Consider the following 22,163-nt stretch of genomic DNA (forward strand, 5'->3'; position numbering starts at 1 on the left):
TGCACCGCGCTCGATTAAATTCCTCCCGCACACCTGACTCCAATTCATTTGCTAGCCTGACGTCACGTCGGCCAATCCGGGCCAACCTTCTTCTACCGCTGCTTGTTTTGCACACGAGCGCCACCCGTTGACCCGCCAGGGTGACTGCTTTGGCTTACCCCGGAAATTGCTCGACTTTCGGCCGCACAGTGATTAACATGGCAGACTGATTTGATGACAACGTGTATCCAATATCATTGACATCAATGCATTCATATTGTGTGATTCATTCAGTTTGAACCATGTGAAAATTATGTGAATGAGGATGCCGGTGGGCTTTGTCTTCTTTTTTTTCAGAACAATAAGTTGCTCCGGTGTTTCAGAATTTGAGTCTGTCGCGTTCCTTGCATGCCATTTCCCCTGCTGTGGAGAACACACGCTCACCTGACACCGATGATGCCGCCGTACAGAGGAACTCCTTTGCGACGCGGGAGAGCTTTGGAAAAGTAGTGCGTTGGTTCTTCCAATATAACAGAGCGTCTTGACTGCGTACAATACCCCCCCCCCCCCTGCCAGGTACCGCTGGACCACAGATGTAGCGTCTTCGAGATGAGGGTGTGCAAGTAGGGTTCGGTTGTCCCTGTTGGGTTCTTTGTGACATATAGAATTATTCGGGTCAAGTCGAGATTCCCGACCATTGGACTTATCGTGTATTTGAAACAGCTGGGCGAGTATGACGCCAGTTTTGCAACTTGCGAAGGCCGTGCCCTCAGATGATCTTCCACTTGGAAAGCCAGTGGGCCTTTCAGGGGCGTGACACGATTTAGATTTATTCATTCATTTATTTTCTTTTTTCTTGTCAAACATTTCCACGCCGCTGCCTCAAAGTGCCAGGAGCCATTCGTGTGATTCGCCGGATTAGAATGAAGGCGGCGAGTCTTCTGGGGTTGGATGATCCTTCTTTTTCAAGGCTGACTGCTTCTCCTTTGTGGGCCTCGCAGGCACAGCCTTTCATGCCGCGACCTGCCAGCGGATCTCCAAATTGAATCAAAAGCCGCGCTGATTGACATCCATTTTGAAAAGGCGGCCATTTGATGTGCAAGGTGAGCGGCGGTACACGGGGGCGGGGTGGTTGAGTGGTGTTTGAGAGGGGGTGGGGGGGGGGGGGCGGGAGCTGTCTGTTTTGACTGACTTACCGGCGGGAACGGCTGGCAGGAGCGGATGCGGTCCTTTGGCGCCCATCCAGCTGCGCGCGTCGGGATCGCCGGTCAAGTCGGCCTTCTCTCGTCGAATACGACCTGGAATGCAAAGTGGAAAGCGGCGCCCCTTCAGGACAGCTGATGCGCGGCAGAAAAAGTGTTCCAACTTTGCAGCGTGAAATTTAATCCAAAAAGCCACGCCGCCACCAATCGGCGCTTCACGTGGTCCGCTGCGTGTCAGAAAGGTCACTCTGGTCTTTGCGGGGAAAACAAAGCGCGCACGCCGCTCTCTTCGCGTCGGCCTTTTTTGTTGGTTTGCTCTGCGGAAAGAGAATCGCCGCAAAGCTTTGGCGCCTTTTCGTGTTTCACGTTGCGCGCGCATTTCCTATGACACGAGCGGATCGCTGCGAGCCTTTCATCACAGCGCGCTGCCTAATGCCGGCAGATTCGCGCACACGCCGGATGCTTTTCTTAGGCGACTTTAAACAATCCGCGTTTACGTTGAACGTACGAGAAAAGACGACGGGGACCGCTGGCTTATGTGCCGTTTCTTTTGAGACGCCGTACAAAAAAGTACAACCCCCCCCCCCAAAAAAAAACACTGTCATCATCATCATCACACCCCGACCACGTCACGGCAACCTCGGCAACTCCCCCAAATGTTCATCGGCTACAGTCGCCTCCCCTCCCCGAAGGCACTGTAACATCACAAAGCGCGTTGCCTCGCTTTCTTGCTTCTTCCCGGCTTCCACCTCGGAGAAGAAGAAAGCCCCCCCCGCTGTGGAGCATAACACACTTCATCTGAGGATGACGGAAGACAGGGGGGGGGGGGAGGAGAACAGGGAACAGCGTGATAGCGGCGGTGGTTTGAGGCGGGGGGGACAGGGGGGGGGCTTCATTTGTGTCCGAGGTGCTGGCGTGTCGCCACGCGGGAGGATGATGACATCCGTTAGCCCAGAGGAGGGGCCCGTCGAGCGAGGAGGCGCTTGATTGACGCGCGCCCCACCGAGCGAGGAGAAACTCGGGCCGACCGCGACGCCGGCACCAGTTACTTTCATCCGTGCGCCTCACAAAAGAAAACTCGACTGTGGTTCCTCAATCGGGTTCGGGAAAGTGACGTAGCCAACGACTTTTATTTCATCGTGTCGTCATCAGACATGCCATCCGATTATTTCGTACCGGCGCCGAATATATTCGTCAAGTCTGTTTTTCTGCAAACACTTTGGAAGTCACAGTGTACAATGTGAATTTTGGATTTATTTTTTTTCTTTTCTCATTTAAAAAAAAAAAAAAGCTTGAACCCATCGTAATATCGTTCATGAGACGTGACAAAAATCTTTGAGATGACATTTTAGCGAGATTGCGCAGCCCCTACCTAGTGAGAGTCGGGTAGCGCCGCGCCAGGTGGGACGAGATGACGCCGTTGGTGGAAGGAATGGTGAACGCCACGGAAAGCAACCACTGGAAAAAACAAAACAAGTTGAGTATTTCTTTGGCTTCATTGCATCAAGATGAGGTGGGGGGGGGGGGGGGGGGGGCGCTCAGAAATGGCCGACAATATGAGGAACTTTGCTTTTGGAAATGGCTGCCGGTGTCCGAGTTCATGGCCATTCACATCCAAAAGGTTCAAAGGTCAATTCGAAGTTAACAATATGATGCGAGCACAAAACCTGGGTTGTGCGACGTAATACACGACCAACTAACCTTGCCCCCCCCCCCCAACCCCCCGCTTGCATCCCAACTCCGGTTTGAAGGCCACTTTTTGTCAATTCGCATCCAGACAACGAGAGGGGCGTTTGCGACATACGATTGGCACAATCCAAAAGAGACGCGCGGGGCGACCCCGGCGTATAGAACAAGTGTCACCCCAAAAATGTTGCCACGCGAGATAGGAGAGCGGCTCCTCTCGCTCTCAAAAGCGCCGCGCTGACGAGGTGTAAACAATGGCAGTCAGCTTAATCTGGCGACAGGAGTAAAATACCCCCCCCCCCAAAAATACAAAACTGCGCCGGCCAAGTAAGCCTTCCCAAACGAGGAGCCGGCGAGCTCATCCTAAGCGTTCTTTGTCGCCCAATCTGCAGGCGTGCCGCCGCCTCTCTTGTCACTGCCAGCGTCGGAAAGTCTATCGGGAACTGCAGGCAGGCAGGCGGCGGCGCTGTGAGCCTGTGCCAGAACCTCCGGATTTGCCGCCATGTGTCTGATGTGCTCCATCGTTTTTTTTTTTTTTTTTTTTGTTTTGCTGGGGGGATAATTAAAAGAGGAAGCGGTTTGTTGGAAGAGCGGGAAGCAGGCGCGAGGCGCTTGGACGCGGCGAGCGAACGCATGCAGCTGTCAATTATGCTCACTGCGGCTCTTGGAAATTTTGCGGCGAACCTTCGCTTCGTGAAAAACACCATTAAAAGTACCCCGACGGCTTTTTTGGGCGTTCGCGGGGCGAGCTTTTCGCGCCACGTTCCTTGCTTAGTGCGGCACGTCACATAGCGGACTTGGAGACTCTTAAAGTGGCCGTAGAAATGTCAAAGGTTGCTCGGTTGGTTTCAATGCACCAACTTGAACTTGGGAGTCGACTTTAGGTCGACGGCCCGTCCGAGTTGAGCCGAGTTGACGGCGACCAATCCTCCGCGTGACTCGCGGGCAACTTTTCCGCTCACGCTGCCATCCGGGTGCCTTTCAAACAAATCGCGACGTTTACTGACACATGACGAAACCTCACCTTCGAGTTGAGCCCGGTCTGTCCCCCCCCCCCCCCTCGCCCCCCATCCATGCCGCCTGCCTTTCAGCTCTGTAATCACATGTGACGCCCTTGTTGGCATCTTCAAATTTGTCATCAAAGCAAATGTGTTCTGACAACAGCAAGTGACAAGCGCACCAGAGGGGAGGCAGGAAAATCAGCTCTTTTTTTTTCTTCTTCATTGCACCGCCTATCAATTATTGATCATGTTACCCACCAGCACTCCTGCCCACCTGCCAACCACTCCCGCCCCGCTAAGTTATGCTCATGATGAACTACATCCGTTTAAAGTAAGAAGAAAAAAAAAATAGCCTGACTTTGATTGACTGCCTGCACTTTTTTTTTTTTTTTTGCAGCTTGGCAACATGAAAGTTATTTTTTATTTTCATAGCCAGAGGCCATTTGAAAATTTATTTAGAGGAAGCGCGTCGTCCTGTCCCGCCAGGTAGACTCCCAAAATTTAAAGGGGGGGGGGGGGGGGGGGGGGGGACTTAACATGAGCAAAGCTCATCACGAGCTCCAGTATAAAAGTTTTAATCGATGAAAAGGGCAATTTGAGAGGTTTTAGTTGATTGCGTCTTTTTCTTTTTCCCCTAAATCACAAATGGAGTATTTGCAACTAAAAATCAGGTTGACGGCGCTCAATTTTGATTGGCATCGGCAGAGACGTACGCGTGGAACAATCACTTTTTTTCTTTTGGAGTCACTTTGGAGCTCGTTGGATTGCATCATACCAAAAAGCGCCACGATGAGCACAACAACCGGGCACTCTTATCTTAAATTGTGAATTTTTTGGGGGGGGGGGGGGGGGGGGGGCAGGGGAGTTTTGTACGGGATGTGCTCCTAGAAGAGCAATATGAGGACATGAGGAATATGAGTTAAATGTCATGACAATTGGGTACAGGAGCTGTTCACCTAATCAGATGTCTGCTTCATGTGGACACAAATACCCTTAAATTGTTTGGGGGGGGGGGGGGGGGTCCCAGGATTGAAAAAAGTCATTTGAGCATTAATAATGCAACATAAGCACCTGCGCCTAATGATCAAATTACAATGAAATCCCAAAGCGAAATCGGCGCGAGTGCTTGACTGATTTGGAATCTGCTTTTTCCCCTGCCCTCGTCTCACAGCAGGCGCGCGTATAAAATAAAAGCGCAGCATTAGAGGAGTTGAAGTGATGACATTAGAAGGCGGCGTCCTAAGGGGAGCCTTGCGCGCCGTTTGAAATGAGCTTCTGACTGCGCGGCAACAAGAACGAGAAGAAGCAGAAGCCCAAGCAGCTGCCGCCGCCGCCGCCGCCGCCGCCGCTCCTCACGCTCAAAGAAGAAGAAAAAAAACCCACATCTGCCTTGACTTTATTAAGCCTGATAATAAATGCTTTAACTATTCATGCTTCAACTTTTTACCCAGCTAGCTTCAGAAAAAAAAGAGCAAACACGTGAAGTAAATATGAAATAAATGGCTAAAGTTTTTGGCTCATTTTAAAGGGAAGCCCGCCTTTTATTTTCCCATTTAAATTTGACTTCACCTTTTATTTTCTTCATTTTTTTGACACTACAGCTAGCTGTCCGTCCATCCACATATTTTTTAAATTAAACAAATTTTAAATAATATTAAAGTGTAAGAATCAAATAAGTTTTTACTTTTAGTCTATTTCACACCCGTGAATAACTTTCCTTTATCATCAATTGATATGAATAACAAATCTAATCAGGACATAGATCCTAACAAGAAAAAAATACAACAAACTGAAATATATACATTTTCTATTTCAGTAAAAAGTCTGGATTGATATTTAACATGAAAACACACAAATTTCAAATACAAACAACTATGCATGTTTTTTCTCTTTAAAATCAGATGAAACTGTCAAATCCTTTGCCAACACTAGAGGGCACTAGAAGCCAAAGAAAAAGCTTCCAGAAGAACTTTCAGTTTTTTTTCTTCTCTCTTTTCCTCTTTTTCTTTTCAACAAGCAGCCATGTCTCTGTTGCAGCTTGGATGTACATTTGTTTGCTTGCATCTAAACATTTGTCACACACACACGAGAGCTCGATTTGTGTGTGTGCGTGCAACAGAAACAACAACAACAAAAAAGCCCCCCAAAATCACTCGAAGACTGACGTGACCCGCGTCCCCCAGCACGCAACCGCCTTCAAAGCCAACAGTCAAAAGTCTCAGACACGCACGCGTTGTGCTTTTGTAGCATCGTGTGTGCGCTCGCACGCAGGGGCCTCGGAGACGCTGGCTGCGAATGTCGGGGCCTGGCGCGGGAACGGCCCCCCCCCCACCAAAACGCCCCCCCCCGGTGGTTGTGACTCGTTTTGTACTGTCGTTGCATTTGGCCTTTTCAAATGTTCTTCCGTCTTGTTGTGAAAACAGCACGGTTGCCATGTTTTGTGGGGTGTTTTTTTTCCCCTTTAGATTGTACATTTTTATCTGACGACGACGCATGCGGTGATATTTTGGGCAGCCCTCCAGGAATGCTTTCGCTTTTTAATTTTTTTTTTTATTGCCGTATATTCTTAGGTCAAACAAATGATATCATTTCGATGGCTTTCCGCATCCTGTGGCCCCCCCAGATGTTCAAAAATCCAGCTCCTGAACCCAGCTGCACTGAGCAATTTGGTGGACATATCTATTACGATAGGACGCAGAAAAAAAAAAAAGTGAGTAGTCAGGCTTGAGAAATCAGCGCAAGGCTGCCATTTTGATTTCGAGCGGACATTTTAGTGGCCGTTTGGTCATTTTCCAGTGAGCCTTGAAAGTGAACTCACCTGCAATTTGGGGAAAGCTCATCTCTTAAAGCCAGTTTCACTCAGCAACGAGAGATTTGGTAGGCCCATCCCTCGCGATCGGTTGCTCCAAAAAAAGTGAAGACGCCATGCCTGAAAAAACACAAAGTTGAGCAGTTTGGTTTGAAACAGACTTGATGGTGCCATTTTTGTGACTCACTCGCAGGGTCATTTAAACGTTAACTCGTCCGAAGGATTCCATCCCATTGCTGCCATACGAGACGGATCATCAGCACGACATTCGGCTGAATTTGAGTTTCCGTTATTGTGCGTGAGTGTGGGCGGAGCATAGCACACCAAGTTTGATGACTCACCACAAAAACGGAGATGCTAATAACTCGGCTTCAGCCGCACATCTCCCATTTGGCGAGTTGCTCTGAAGAGGCCTCTTCTCCTTTCTCCGCTTTCCTAGTGGGACTGATGAGCAAAGGAGGTAGAAATCAAGCGTGGGATTAACAACCGCACGCTATCTTCCGCCTTAAAAGGCGCGCTGGCGAATTGAGAGCGAGGCCTCCGAGGAGCGGAAGGAGCTCCTTGATTTCCCGCTCCTTGAAGACCAACAGCCGAATTAAAAAAAGCATGACCATCTAAATCCCGTCATCGAGACCCACGTTCTTACTTTTAGGAGGGATCCCTCCTCCCTGCCCTGCTGTTGTTTTCTTTTTTTTTTACAGCTTGTTGTCGCCGGCGCCGCTCCAGCCACTTTCAAACGCTCGCCTGTCAGGCGTCGCCTTTGAGGCCCCGTTTCAAATGTTCCTACGTACACGTTGTCACGGAGCCGTCGAGCCGTGATTGACGGGGGGGGGGGGGGGCGTCCCAGAACAACAGCGGGGCTCGGCAGGCAGGCGTGGATGTCTGGCAACAAAGGCGAGGAGCCACAAGAAGGAAACACACACACAGAGATTAAAAACTGCTCTTCTAGCCGTAAAAAAAAAAAAAAATAGATGGGAGAAATTGTCTGGAGGAGGCGGAATGCGGTATTCAAGGTCTTCCCATTAGCACGGCGCAAGACCAACAGAGTAAGCTGCCGCGCTCAAAACATGTCACGCGGCGCCGCGACGGGATGCCGAACAAGCTGTTGCGACCTCAAGTGGGACACGGAAGTCCTTCCACACGCACACACACCTTCCCAGTAAGATGAGGGCTCACGACAGTTTCAACAACAACTATTAGAGGATAAGGTATTGATTTCGTTACATTCTTTTTTTTTTCTTTCCATTTGGGGTATTTCTCCAGCAGTTTGCCCAACTAGCCGAAGCGGGTGAACGCAAGCATTATCGCGGGTAAGGCGTTCATTAATTTTTTTCTGTCCACGCGTCAAGTGTTCGCATTTCTTCGGCGCATCTTTCGTCCCAGCGAGCGTCACGCCGACGCGGCCCTCCGTGCCAACGCAAACGGGAGGGCCAACAAAGCCACCGGCGGCGCCTCTCCCCGTCGTTACATAATTCATGTCAACCATATTCAAATAACACTTATCACGTTGTCAATCACGCCGCGGCGCGCCCGTAACCTTATAAATTAGTAAGAGCCGCCGCGTTTAGTCATTCTGTTTGACAACACCAGGAAAAGGGGACGATTCCGCAGGGGAGGGGGAATCAAATTCCGCACTTTCGCACAGATATTCTTCCCCTCCACGGAATGGTTAAAATGTGGAGAACTTGAGTTTGGGCCACAAAACCGGGAAAACATTCTGTGACAACGTGGACTTATGCAACCTCAAAAAAAAAAGGTGTTTTTTGGTGCAATGCAAGACGGAAAGGGAAGAAGGGGCTTTCATTAGAAAAGATGCGCTTTGTCAAGGCGATCACACCGCATTCCTGCAGGCGATCGCAACCTCGGCCCCTCGCTTCGCTCTAATTAGGCGACAGACGAACGATGAAGCAGCTTTGCCCTTGTCTGTTTTTTTTTTTTAAGGTCATTATGCAAATGGTTGGTGTTGACAAACATGAAAGGCGGCGGACGTTTCTGTCTTTCTTTCTTTTCAAAATTTTTGATGTGACGCGTCGGCTCTCGGACGGCTTAATGCTTACCCTCGGCAGGTGCCGTTGTCAATACCGAGTGGCGATCGATCCAAGTGGGCCCCGTCCGAGGGGATTGTGACAGGAAGGCCCCAGAAAGAAAAGAAGGGGAGGGTGGGGTATTAGCTGCATATAAAATAAGACTCACTTTTTTTTCTTTTTATGTAAAGGTCATTTTAGAAATGGAAAAAAAATTGGATAAAAGGAAAAAATGATTATTGGAAATGGAAAACGCCAACATATGCTGTGCGTGCATATATTTTTTCCCCCAAATAAGTAAACAATATTCCATCCAAAATTGGCTCCCAATCCAGAATCTGCTAATTTTTATGTTTTGTGGGCGTACAACAGCCCTGATAAAGGTATAAAAAATTTTTGATCCAATGTCTGGAAATGGACTGATTTTTCTGTGGCTCATTTTAACGTTTAATACGAAAAACTTATCCAAAAAGTCTTCCTGGAAAGTTTGTTCCCCCCCCAAACAAAAGTCAAGCTGAATTTTTTTTTCCCCTTTTGTCATCTGATGAATGAAGAAAAGGTTTTTGGGCAGGATCCACCTTCTTTATTATTTGATCCCTTGGAAATAAAACACTTTTATTTATCAGTCGCGCACTCTGATAAGCAGCTTGGGTTGCAACGCTCGATCCGAAAAATAGCTCCAAAAGATTTTTTTTTTAATACAAATAATATTCCAAGAAAAAGCATAACGCTAGATGTTTTCTTTAATCAAAAACAAAAACAATCCGATAGACTTTAAAGTTTTTTTGTACGAAAGGACAAAAAGTTGCCAAATTCAGCTATCTTGATGAAAAGTTTTTTTTTTAAAATCCGACGAACACGGCATCTTGTCGTGCACTCCCGATAATTAGCTCGTGCGGAAATGTTGAATATCAACGTTGTTCAACGAGCGCCCCCAAAAAGCGACACGGGGCGGTTTAATCTTCAAGTTTTTTTCCCCTTGATAACAAACTTTGACCCATTTGTTTGACGAGTGTCAGCCTTTTCGAATGAAAACGTCGAACTTTCTCCCGAGTCGACCGACGACTTGTGACGCGAGTTCAAACGGACAAAACCAATATGCTCGCATGTTTACTGTCAGCGCGACGTTGGTGGAAATGACAAAAAACAAGCGTAAAAAGAACAATTAAACCCGCAGCCAGGCTAGCAATCAGACTGTCGCGAGTTCTTTATTTCGTTTTTTTTTTCAAGTTTGACGCCACTGAATTGTCACACTTTAAATTAAAAACACAAAACAAGTTTGATCCCTGTGATCTATTTATAAGAGGTCGGAAGACTTTGCGTTCGCTCCACGATATATATCACAGGAAGGGCGGGGTGTGTCAATGGGGGAGTGCGGGGTGGTAATTGAGGAAACAGCCCACCCGCACTCAACCTTTCCCATCTTTGTCTCGCAAGTCTTGTGACTTCTTGACAAGAGCGCTCCTTTCTGGGAGGGGCTGGTCGAGGTAGCGGCAAGCGCTAATTGCGCAGGGAGACTTTTTAGCGCTGCTAAAAGTTGGCTTGCGGCAAGGGCGGCGCTAATTGCTTCAAAACTTTGGCGAACGGCGGGTGCCGACGGATGCTCTTGACAGGTTGCGCTGAGACGCCGGCAAAAATCGAGGAAGCCTGAGAAGCAGATCAAAATTAAACCGCCGCTTATTTATTATTTTTTTTAAATCCCCCGGCTAATTTATGTACAAGTTTGTGCGGTGCTGACGTTTTTTTTTTTTTAAAGCTTGCCAGCTCTCAATTAGCGTACAGCCCTCAGGGAGCTAATTAACAAATAATTAATAAATTCCCTCAGAAAAGGGGGGGAAAAAATCCCTGACATTTGCAAGCCACTCAAGATGTCTCCACTGAGTCTTATGGGAAATGATTGGGGGGGGTTTGTAGGGGAACAAAAGATGGACCCTCCCCGTGACCTTTTATCGAGTGTCCGATCAATATCACGCCAGGGTCGGCGTCTTTGAGCTTCTGACAGCGAAACGGGATGGGAAGGAAACGCGCAGCGAAGAGGGTGGGCTCAAGAGTTTGTATGGGGGGCGGTGGGTGTCCAGAAAGCAGAACATTTACTCCTAATGACCTATTCTTTGGTGGGTGCAATTTGATTTGGCACCGCTTTGAACTGGAGGATAAACCTTCGCTCACTATTGGCAAATTCTGAGTCTCCAATTTCCTTTTCATAGACATCGGAAAAACTGAAAATGACTACTTTCCTACGAACCGAGGGCGTGACATCACCTTATGATGTCTCGGAGTGTTACGGAAGGAGCGCAAAAATTGAGAATGCGGATACGTTTGTGACTAGACAACCACGTGTTCATTGTATTGGCTTTTCATAGCTAACGCCGCTAACTTACCGAGTGGCTAACTGTCATCCCGCATTAGCCGCTGCAACACAGGTCGGGCCGAGCTTCGCTTGGCAACTCCTTGGCCGCCCCCCCCTGCCCCCGACGGTCAAACAGGGGCCACCTGGCGGACCTGCCCCCGCCCCACTGACTCCTGCACCCTGGCAATCAAATAAGACAAGGAGTGAGATATCAGCGGCTGAAGTCCCATTACAGGCAACTCCGGCTCATCACAGGCGGCGGCGTAGCGCATCGATCGCCAAAGCGCGTTAAAAAAAAAAAAAAAAAAGACGAATGCGAGTCAAGAGGGGATCTGAAAGTGCGCCGACCGGCGGAGGAGCCGTCCCGTTTGTTCCCTGGCAGCCTTGGACCGAGGCCTCTGTGACCGCGGCGCTCTCCGGCGGCCCCCCCCCGCGGGACGGCTCCGCTCGCCCGCTTTGATGAGGAGACAAGGCGGGGAAGGTTATTTGTGCAAATATGCCGCTCCAACATCTTAATCTTCCATAAGGTGATCTTTGCATGGGGTGCGGGAAAGCGGGAAAAGAGGAGGCAAGAGAAGAAGAAAAGAGCAAGTGTACTTGCGAGAGCGCTGGGAACTCGAGTTCACTACGGGGGCGGCAGGAGTCAACCCCTCCCTCCGCCATCACCACCCAGCCGCAAGCCCCGGGCCTTTTTTTTTTTCCTCCTTTTCCCTGCAAACATTAAAAAGCGGCGAGCAGTCAATACGGAACGTAACTCACAGAAAGAGCAATGGAGGGATTTCAAAAAAAAAAAAAAAATCCAATAATAAAAAAAAACAAAAGACAAGAGGAGCGCAAAAGGGTTAGACAACACGGCGAGATCACACAAAATGGAGGCTGCGCGGCGCAAAGGAAGCCGCCGTCTCCGCGTGGATGCTTCATTGGGGGTGGCAGTAGGAAGGGGGAAGCTGGAAGGAGAGGCGAGTGCACTCCTGCCTGCCAAGACACAAAGTCACGCTCAAAAGACACTCGCCCCTAAAAAAAAAAAAAAAAATAAAGCGAAAAGTGCACGCAGCTGCTGCCAGGTGGAAGGAAGCATGGAGCACTCCTACCACAACGCTAAAGCGGTCTCTCCGGAAATGCCAACACCTAGCTAAGTGGTGAGAGCAAAGTCCAAGCCACCGCTGCAAACTATCGCAACGCGGAAGCAAAGCGCGCACTTGCCACAAAAGAAATGTTGTCGCCGGACACGCGAGGGAAAAACAGCTAAGCAGAGAAAAACGCTCGTGGGACAAATTGAAGGCCACAAGAGAGCGCACGCTTTCAATGCAGAAGTTTGAAACGTTTTTTGTTGTTGTTTTTTTTTTTGAGCGGGCTAATTTTGCTTCTTATGTTGTCAAAAGTTCAGGTTTTATGAATCTGAGCATTAGTTTCATCCATCCATGATCGGAGCCCACTTTTCCCCCTCACGGCGGTCGCGGGTGTGCCGCAGACCAGGAGTTCGGGAAGAAGTGGCAAAGAGACGCCGGGACGGAGCCGAGCGGCGAGGAACGCGTGCTCGCCATGCTAATGAGCGCGGCGCGCAAAAGGAAACTTTCAAACATTCGCCGCTCGCGTTTGGAGATGTGAGGACTTGTTTACGCACGGCGCATTGTTCTCAAACGCTCGGCGCTCTCTCGTTGTCTTTTCTGCGCCGCTCGCAAGTTCTTTCAAACGTGAGCTCTCCCAAACACTCGACACCTGGCTGGCTGACTTCAAGAGCTTCCAATCATCGCACACGTCTGCACGCCTCCATCTCATTTTTTTTTTAAAATCAGTTATTCAGCTCTTTGCGCGTTCCAAGCAATCGGGGAAGACATCTGTAAAACGGGGGGGGGGGGGGGGGGGGTAGAAGGGGAACAGGTGTGGGACGATCGGTGCAAAAACAGGTGGGAAGAAGAAGGGCCGCTGTAAATTCCAGAAGTCATGCGCCTCGGCCTCTGCTGGTGAAATTACGGCAGCAAAGGCTAGAAACAAACAAGAACTAAAAGGGAAGGCCTGCAAAAGCATTTCAAAGAGTCTGGCGGCTTGATGCTCTTATTTTTTTGCAAGTAAGGCAGAGGCCACCAAATATTCAATTATTATTATTTTTCACTTGAAAATAATACTTTGTCTGTTCCAATACTTCTGCTTACTTGAAAAGTGGGAGAGTCCTGTGTGTAGGTAAGTCCAGGACAACCGTCTTTTGTGAATTTTAGCCTCCAAGATGAATCTCATCTGTCTTGTCTCATTCAATCTACATTTCTTCAAAATAACTTTAAGGGGGAGGGGGGGGGGGACTTCAGAAGAATATTCTTACGCAACCGCCAAACAAACGAAGACGCCTTCCATTTCAACTCCCATTTGTGGCCATCCCCTCGCCCCGCAACCCGTTTCAAAACCCGCCGATGACAACAAGTCCCCACAAGGAATGCGAGAAGATTAAAAACAAAAAAAAAAAAACAAGCGTTTACGGCAAAATAAAGGGCCGGCGGCACGTGACGAGCCTTTAAATCTGGGACAGCGCTCCCAAAGAGCATGGCGCCCGCGCGCGCGCATCATTTGCGGCAACATGAAAGCGCCAAAGAGTTTTTAAGCGCGCCGGCCGGGAGTCGCAGAAGGGAGGCCATTAGCCGCATTGTGCGCTTCGCGCCCGACGAGTCTCCTACCCGCGTTTGAACAGGTTTTTTTTCCCTCCGCTGTGGACGCTCAGATTGCCTGTGTCAGTACTGATTTGTAGCTTGAGACTGGAGCAAAAAAAAAAAAACAAAAAAAAAAAAAGCACCCAAAGTGTTTCAAGCGAGAACACGGCCCATGTTGTTTTATTTTTGAAAGGTTGGGCTTTCATGTGGAATTTGTCTCCGGGTGGAATTTAGCCTCGTTTTACGTCGGTTACCGTACCGTTCAGAGCGGTGATCTCTGTCCGGTTTGCATCGCCTCCTCTGAACAACAAATGTGTTGCCGAGCAAGTTGCAAATAGCAAAGTTTGAAAAAATAGATAACTTAAAATATATATATTTTTATGTCAAACTAAAAATATTTTGAGATTCAAGATTATTATTATTTTTTTTTGATCCGCCCAAACAATTTTTGTTGTCCAAATGCTACGCGTGGGGCATCAAGGATTGTGCGCCTCACATTCTGCCTAGCAACAAGCAGAGGACACATTCCGATGGTATATTTGCGCGGAGACCAAAACAAATGGCGCTGCTGGGTTATTTGCGGAGCTTTTCACGACCTGACCGGTGAGCCGATGCAGGCCCACGCTATCATTAATTTCGCTGTTAAAGTGTCGATTGGTCGAGTGTTTGTCCCGAGGCTTATCACACACATGCGCGCGTAAACAATCCCGCAGCGCCGACTGGACCGTTTAGCGGCAGAGCGAGACGAGAAGGCCGTTATCGGCGCTCCCGATAATAAATACCTTACCCTACAGAGGTAATGCCGCGGGCCAAATAGAAAGATGCTATCTCGAGAGCGGATCATGGAGACGCCTGCATCCCGGCAGGCTTCTGGCCGAGGCCTTCGAATGGGGTGGGGGTTCGGGGGGGGGGGCACTTTCATTTTCCCCAATTGCAACTTGACATTTGTCACACTTTTCCTATCGACTCGCTTTATGATGAATAACAATCGCCGGCCAGGAAGATTAATTTCGACTGAGAGTCAAACTGCTTTACTTGAATTATGGAGGAAAAGCTTTGAGGATTCAAAATTTTTAAATGGTACTGACTACATGAAGGCAGGGTCAGTCAATTTTTTTTTACCAATATTATAATTCTTTTTTTTTTTTTAGATGGCAAAATATGAATTGAACAATATTAGATGTAAAGCATATTATAATAATATTAAAGTAGATCCCTCCATAGTTGTAAAATGAGCACATTTTTGTCATTGATATGTCCACAAAATGGCCACAAGCCTGTTTGGGGAATTTACATTTATTCACCGAATACAATCATCGGTGCTTCGACATGATTTCACCAACTGGTTTAAGTCGCTTACCTGACCGGATGCGCGCGCGCGATGCTCCCTCCGAGCAGGTGGGCTCCTTTGTTCACCGGCCCTTCAGGATATTTTGGGAGAAAAGGTCTCTACGTGTTCAGTGATTCATCCCCTTTGTCCAACGTCAAACGGTTCGCATGCCAACACTCATCTGGTGGAGCTGGGAGGGTAAAAAAAAAGAAAAAAGGAGGGGAGGTTGGTACGGTTCAGTTAGCGTAGGTGAGGAGAACAGCTGTGTAATTTCACCTGTGCAACTTTTGGGAGACTAAGGGTATGCCTACAGGACAGATTGAATGGTTTACTCTGACCCTTTTTTTTTTTTTGAAATTGTAGCAAGTGGGTGTGTTTGTGAGGCTGACAAGAGGTGAGGTGAGAAGACCAAGGAAGTTATGCGACCATTTAACATGCTGGCCAATTCAACAGTTTATTCTTAGCAGCTTTTGCGAGTGGGTCATGGCGGCGTGTGCGAGCCAGACAAGCGGCGAGTAGAGCACTTGGTACTGAAACAAAAAGAACAAAACGCCGTACAATCCAATTTTGGTGGGCCGATTGTACGGCAGATGTACAACTATGAGTCGATTGCTTTTGCGGGTGGAGCAAGTGGGTGTGGAATGAATTAGACATGTAAAGTTTTCCACGGCAGTGTTTTCATCAGTGCTGGGGGGATGTTTAGGGGTGGGGGAGGGGGTGCGGCTACATTTGTCAGTATTTTTCTTTTTAATGTCTTTGTTGTGGCAAAACAAGAAGAAAAAGACCAAGAAGGAGGAGGACGTTTAATGATGACGCCTGCGGTCTCCAGAGTCTAAAACACAGGCGACTCCATTCAATTATGCAAATGAGGGCCTGCGACTGCAGCTTCCGCCGTCACTTTAATGACGACAACACACACACACACACACACTGAGGAGACCTTATTTAGCTATTTGGAAGTTAATTGTGTTGGTCATTAAAAGAAGTATCAGCTGTCATGAGGATCTCTCTCACACACACACACACACACACACACACACACAAAGAAGAAAAGAATGTAAGCGTGTATGTAGTTTGAATCTTCGAGACCCAAGCAGTGTGGGAAGACTGTTGGTGGTTGGATATGGCAGGGATGGGTGGGGGGCAGACATCCAGACACTAACCACCAGGTGGCAGAAGAGCACAAGGAAGGAGAAGATGCTCGCTCACCACGCTAAGCTTGTCCAACAGCCGTCCACTCCATTGGGTACACTCAGGGCAATCGAGACTGGAGGCAGCTTGGAACAAATGGATCAAGTAAGGAGGTATATCACCAATAAGTAAGTGTGTTTCCAAGAAAAATGTCCCCCCCCCCCACTAACAAAAATATCCCCGACTGCTACATGTGCAGTTGCCCACATGCAGTGATCCTGTTTGGCCTGTAGGTGAACTCTCATCAGGATACATATCAAAGTGACATCGTTCAGAAAAGTGAGTGCCCCCCCCCCTTTTCCGTCTTCTCCTGCTTTTGTGTTCTTTTGCCATGTCTTTTGACTTGATGACTGCACAATGGTCGCCGTGAGCGCTGGTGACTGAAGACAAATTAACTTGGGAATGATTGTCACATCAAAGCGCCGCTCGCCGCGCTTGTCGTTTACGACTGCGGGCCATCGCGGGACGGACGCGCGTGCACACATGAGGAAAATTGCGGGCGGCTATTTTGCTTCTCGTGCGCCCACTTGTCTTTTGTGTCCGGCTAATAAATAACGACCGGCAAGACGTTGAGGCATTCAAGGGCAGGATTGATATGGAAAGTAGTGATGCTTTAATATTGACACGAACCATACCAATAACACGAGCAGTACCTTGATTTAGGATTTGTAGTCATGCTGTGACCTCAATTTACTTGTTTGGTGGTACCCTCAACTTCTTTTTGGTTCAGAGTTGACGCTTGCACGACTTTGTCAAATTCCTCAATTGTTGGGTTGAATGAGAAAAAGAGCAGAGAAATTGAGGTTGCGAAAAGGCAAAGAGTCACAGTCACCAATGCACTTTCAGCCTCGCAACAAACACAAACATGAAAACACCCCAAAGGAGCTCGCGGAAGCCATGACTCACACCCAGATGTTCACACTGGAGGGAAAAAAATATATATAAAGCTTTGTCATAATATTGCAACTTTTTTTTCTCATTGGAAGAAATCAACTTTATTATCTTGCTTTTGTGGATTTATTTAACTAGTAAACTCTTGAGATATTTCAGTAACAAAAAAATCCAACAATTCTTATTTATTTTTGGTTCCGTTTTCTAGTATTTTATACATTGTCAATAAAAAAAGGCAATTCTGATTCCAAACTATATGTAATTTTTGTTGTAAAGTACATTTTTTTGGTTTTAATGATGAGTTTCTTGAAAATAAATCAGACACTCCCAATATTATTTAATAAAAATTTGACTATTCTCTTAATTTGGCATTCTTTATTGTACAATCAGACCTCATTGTAACCTTTTTCAGGTTATTAAAAAGACGTTATTTGCAATATAATTAATTCAAATACTTATATATGAGCTCTGTCAAGTCCAAGCTATCCAAATGTCTGTCCAGGCATCATCCAAATCTCCCCCAAGGGGGATGATGTGACAAGGGATGATGATTGTGTGTGGGTGGGTGTTGAGGGTGAAGGGGGGGTCCGGCCTTCTTGACAGTGTGCAGCACTCATTGGGACACGCACACAAGCACACACAGCTCACACTCTTTGGTGTGTGGCGCGCTAATGATTTTAAGAGTCTAATCAAAGGTAGCTTGATGTGATGTGATGTCGCAAGCAAGCAGGAGGGAGGAAGCGCAATGATTCGTGTTCCATTCAGTGCATGCAATGCACTTTGATTTATTATTTTGGGAAAGGGAGGGGGGGGGGTTGCTGTTCATCAATGCTGTCACAACATGATGGATAACTTGCATTTTTGGGCTTTGTTTTGGCATTTGTTTATTTATTTTTTACCTTGCTTCTGGTTTATTTTGGGCCTTTTAAAAAAACTCATGATCCCAAGAGAAATACATAACTATAATACCATCAGGAATATCGATATAAAAAAAGCTGTGAGCTAAGAATTTAATCAGATGATTATAGCCCCCCCACCCTGCTTGAGCATTTAAGTATTTTTTTCATTAATTTTTTTTCTCCCAGCCCCCAAATGGTACCTTGTCATACGAATGCACTAAAATGTAGCTGTAGATAGATTGTTAAAACAATTGTAAATAGCACTGCGACTTTGTATTTATATTGCAGTTAATTGAACGGTGTTTTTTATTTTTTTCCCCTTCTTTCTACCCACAATCTTACTGCTGTAGACTGTAAATTTCCCCAGTATGGGACAAATAAAGGATATCTTCATCTTAATGTTAAATAAATCGCTCGACAGTTAGCAGCAAGCTGGCTAATTAGCCAGAGACCTGTCTGTTAGCTCGCTTGCTGAGCGAACCGCACTTTATAACTCGATATACAAATAAAGTTGACCTGTAAACATTTGTGGTTCATCCTGAAATTTCAACCGTCAGCTCAGTCATATCCCGAACTTTTCAGAGTCTGCTCAACAAAAGTCGCGAAGCACTCACCACTTGTTCAACGTTTGTGGCGTCGTCCAAGTCTGTGGTCGTTTGTCAATTGGCGTCTCCGGCTGGCAACACGTGATGAGTTTCCTCAAACAACAACGAAACAAGAGTCAACACCATTCTTTTTTTTTAACCGCTTCACATTGAAATTAATCAGAATCCAACGTTTACTTCAATGTTTTGTCGCAAAGCAAATATTTTTTTAAAACCTTCATGATAGAGTGACGTCACGTTTAGCAGGTACGTCCACCTGTGGGCCCAGAAGGTTATTGTCCTGCCTGTTTTCCAGCTCTCGTGGATCAGCTCATCAGCCGTCTCTGAAGCAGCATGAGATATTGAGCAATGATTATTTGAATTAGGTACGTTGCTCCCGGAGAGCAGAAAAACAGGCAGGACAGTGGCCCTTGAGGACCGAGTTTGCACACCGCAGATGTCAAGTGTCAAATTGTACGTTTGCACCCTGTTTGGCCTGAGTGCACATTAGCGAGTGAGCACGCAGCGCTTGTGAGGCCTGCCATGATAACAGGCTCAAGTGCTCTCTTTATAGAAGCTCACGCCGACCAGACGGCCTGCCAGCTGTTTGTTGGCTCAGACACAAATTACAAATATGGTCCAGCGATGTAGAACTCAATATACTGTATTCAAAACGGTGGGAGGGTGGGGATGGGACCGCTGGTTTTCTTTGACAGGGCTCACAGGTTTTGGCCAGCAACATTTTCTTGGCATTACTTCTTCATATCTGCATTTTGGAAGCAAAATTTGACTTGGAATGCAATGACAAGTTGCGGGATAAACCTCACTGCCCCCCCACACCCTAAAAAAGGAGTGCTTGTTTTCCTGCATGAGTGCGTCTGTACATGCATGACAATAGGAGACACTGGCAGAATTTCCTCTGGAAGGACAAAAAAAAAAAGGATTTTTCTTCTTTTTGCTGATGTACACAGCGGATGTGCCACTGTGTCTGTGCGCGCACGCCAAACGCCGACCTCATCATTTGGAAGACTCCAAGATGGAGCTGATAACAAAAAAAAAAAAAAAATGAGAGGAGGCTCCACTTCAAACAAGTCTCTCTTCTTCTTCGTCTCGCTAGTTTCAAGTTGTCCTCGACTTTTATTTGGAGAAATATTAATTTGGGAGAGGAGTATGGCGGCGACGGCATCAGAAAGCAAAGGCAAAAAAAAGAGGACGAGGTGCAATGTGAGCACATTTCCCCTCGTTTGACGTTTTGCTGAAGTTTGTACGCCACTTGAGCCGCGCTAATGATACCAGCAGAGGCTCCCTGGGGAACGCCGTCCGCGGCTTCCGAGTTTCCAGCGCGAGGTATTTCAGGAGACGCTAACGCTCGGGCGGGGAGGGACGACTGGGAAGCGTCATTCCAGGAGTTCTTCCTTCGTCTTCTTGTTATTGTGCACACGCAGACACTGTGCGTCTTTTTTTTTTGTGGGGGGGTTGGGGGGGGGAGCATTTCAAGCATGCCAGAGAAATCTTTTTATTAACCTATTCATCGTGCGGGAGGTGCAGGGGGGGGGGGGGGGGGGAAATCAAGCACCTCCTTCCCGCCTCTCCTGCCGCTCTTGGTTAAGGCCGATGAATGTTTAAAGAGGTAATTGACGACGAGGCCCTGGCACTGTCGTTTACAAACAGGCGCCAACAAAAGCAAATTCCGATGGAGATGCGAACACGACGGCGCGGCGCGTCCTCGGCAGGGGGGGGGGGTGTGGATGAATTATACAACAATCTGTGTTCTGGCTTCCTTCCTTTCATGGGAAGGTCAAGACAAGTGTTGAAAAATAGCCCAAAAAGAAACGCCGGCAAGATGCGTCGTTGACCGACGTGTTGGAAAACAAGTGCCCCCCCCCCCCACTCCTAAGGAACATTTTTATCCAATTGCAAGTCATAAATTCCTTCTCAAATGTCAATAGAAATTCAAAAACGTTTTTTTTTTGAAAGATACATTTGCAAGTAATCTCAGTCATGTTTTAGAATCAAAATTCTGATTGAATGATTTTTTATGTATTTATTAAATAAAAAGTATTTTGTTAAAATATCACTCAAAATTCCAAAAACATGAGTAGTAATTGTACTTTGTGTTTTTTTTCTCAAAAATACTTGAGAATAAGTGAAAAAGTACAAACATTTGAAACCATTTGAAAGTGGCCTCAATAATGTATTTTCATTAAAAAATTATACGTTTTAAAAGTTGACATGAAATTATTAAATTTGCTTATTATATGGCTTTGATGTGATGCCAAAATGACCCCTCCCATATGTTAAATCTATATTTTTCATCATCTATTTAAAAAGTTGTACTACGCACCCACCATCCTGAACCAAAAGTATCCCTCCTATTTTTATTTCTATTTTCCAAAAAAAATCTCCCCGACGTAACGCACCCAAGACGCCGACTCGCCTCCCTGCGCAGCGTCCCTCCCGAAAGTAGACTTGCCGATTTCGCGATGGAGCCGCCCCGCAATCGCAACGCTGCGAGGAAGTTAGCGGCCTTGCCTCTCCGGAGGCCGCCGCTTTCCTCTTCATCTTTAGGCTGCGGGTGGGGGATGTGTGAGAGTACGTGCGCGTTTGTGTGTGTGGGCGACACAAAAAGTGCGTCATCATCCCAAAGATGAAAGTGTGTGTGTGTGTGTGTGTATTTTGGGCAAGGTGCCTGCCCTGGAGCGAGATAATGCAAAGACAAGCAGATGGGGGGGGGGGACTTAAATGCAGTGCCACTCGGGTAAAGACGAGCTGGCACAAAAAGTGAGAGGAGGTCTTTAGAACATCTCCCAGCTCAGGATGGTGTATGCCAGGGCGCCCCCCCCAGCCCCTCCCCCATGCATATTTATTCTTTTAGCAAACTGGCACTCGACAACAACTACAACAAGCTGAACTCTGCTTTTCGGTTAGATCCGAACGGAAGCAAAACTGTGATGAGGATCGATGACAGGAGAAAGGCTGACGCTGTCGTTGCGTCGCATCAATGACGGGCGGCGCGCAATCGTCGACGTTCAAACGCGTTTTCCACAACGGCGCGTCAGTAAATGCCGGCATGAAAGAGTCGCAAGGTGGCGTCGAATCAGACGCCGCGGCTCAAGCCAACGGATGACAAACGCGCAGTTCATCCGCCGCAAATGACGTCAAACACGGACGCAAAGAAAATAAACGCCTTACCCTAAATAGGCGGATGGCCTTTTCCACGTGACTATATTTCTCCGCCTTCAGTCAATTGCGGGTCAGTCGAAGAAACGAATGCCCCGCCCCGAATGAGAAGTAGTAGTGGCAGCATTTGGAGGGGCCTCGTCGCCGTGGCGGCATCCATAAATCAGGAGGCCCTCGCCGCGCGACGCCATGCACATATTGCCGCCTGGTGGGCGGCTGCTGCACAGGTCATAGGTCAACGTGTCGGGTTAATAACACTTTAGTGCTTTATGAGACAGCGTGCCCCACCCCTCCCCACCCCTCGCAGTGGGTGAGAGGACACCAAATGTGACCACTATGAGCGCAACTGAGCTCGATTGAACATTAAGCAAAAAAAATGTATATATATATATAAAATA

General features: G+C 47.5%; 1 long non-coding RNA gene across 1 annotated transcript; it reads right to left on the bottom strand.

Moving 5' to 3' along the window:
• Positions 1-219: 219 nt before the first annotated feature.
• On the bottom strand, positions 220-17,257 carry LOC127604070 (uncharacterized). The gene is made up of 7 exons (XR_007963198.1): positions 16,865-17,257; positions 16,230-16,297; positions 11,083-15,210; positions 6,687-7,112; positions 2,554-2,639; positions 1,176-1,277; positions 220-1,014 (listed from the first exon to the last, which is right to left on the bottom strand). It is a non-coding gene; the product is annotated as an uncharacterized LOC127604070 (long non-coding RNA).
• Between the last annotated feature and the right edge of the window lie 4,906 nt (positions 17,258-22,163).

Source organism: Hippocampus zosterae, chromosome 7 (genome assembly GCF_025434085.1).
Source record: "Hippocampus zosterae strain Florida chromosome 7, ASM2543408v3, whole genome shotgun sequence".
NCBI lineage: Eukaryota > Metazoa > Chordata > Actinopteri > Syngnathiformes > Syngnathidae > Hippocampus > Hippocampus zosterae.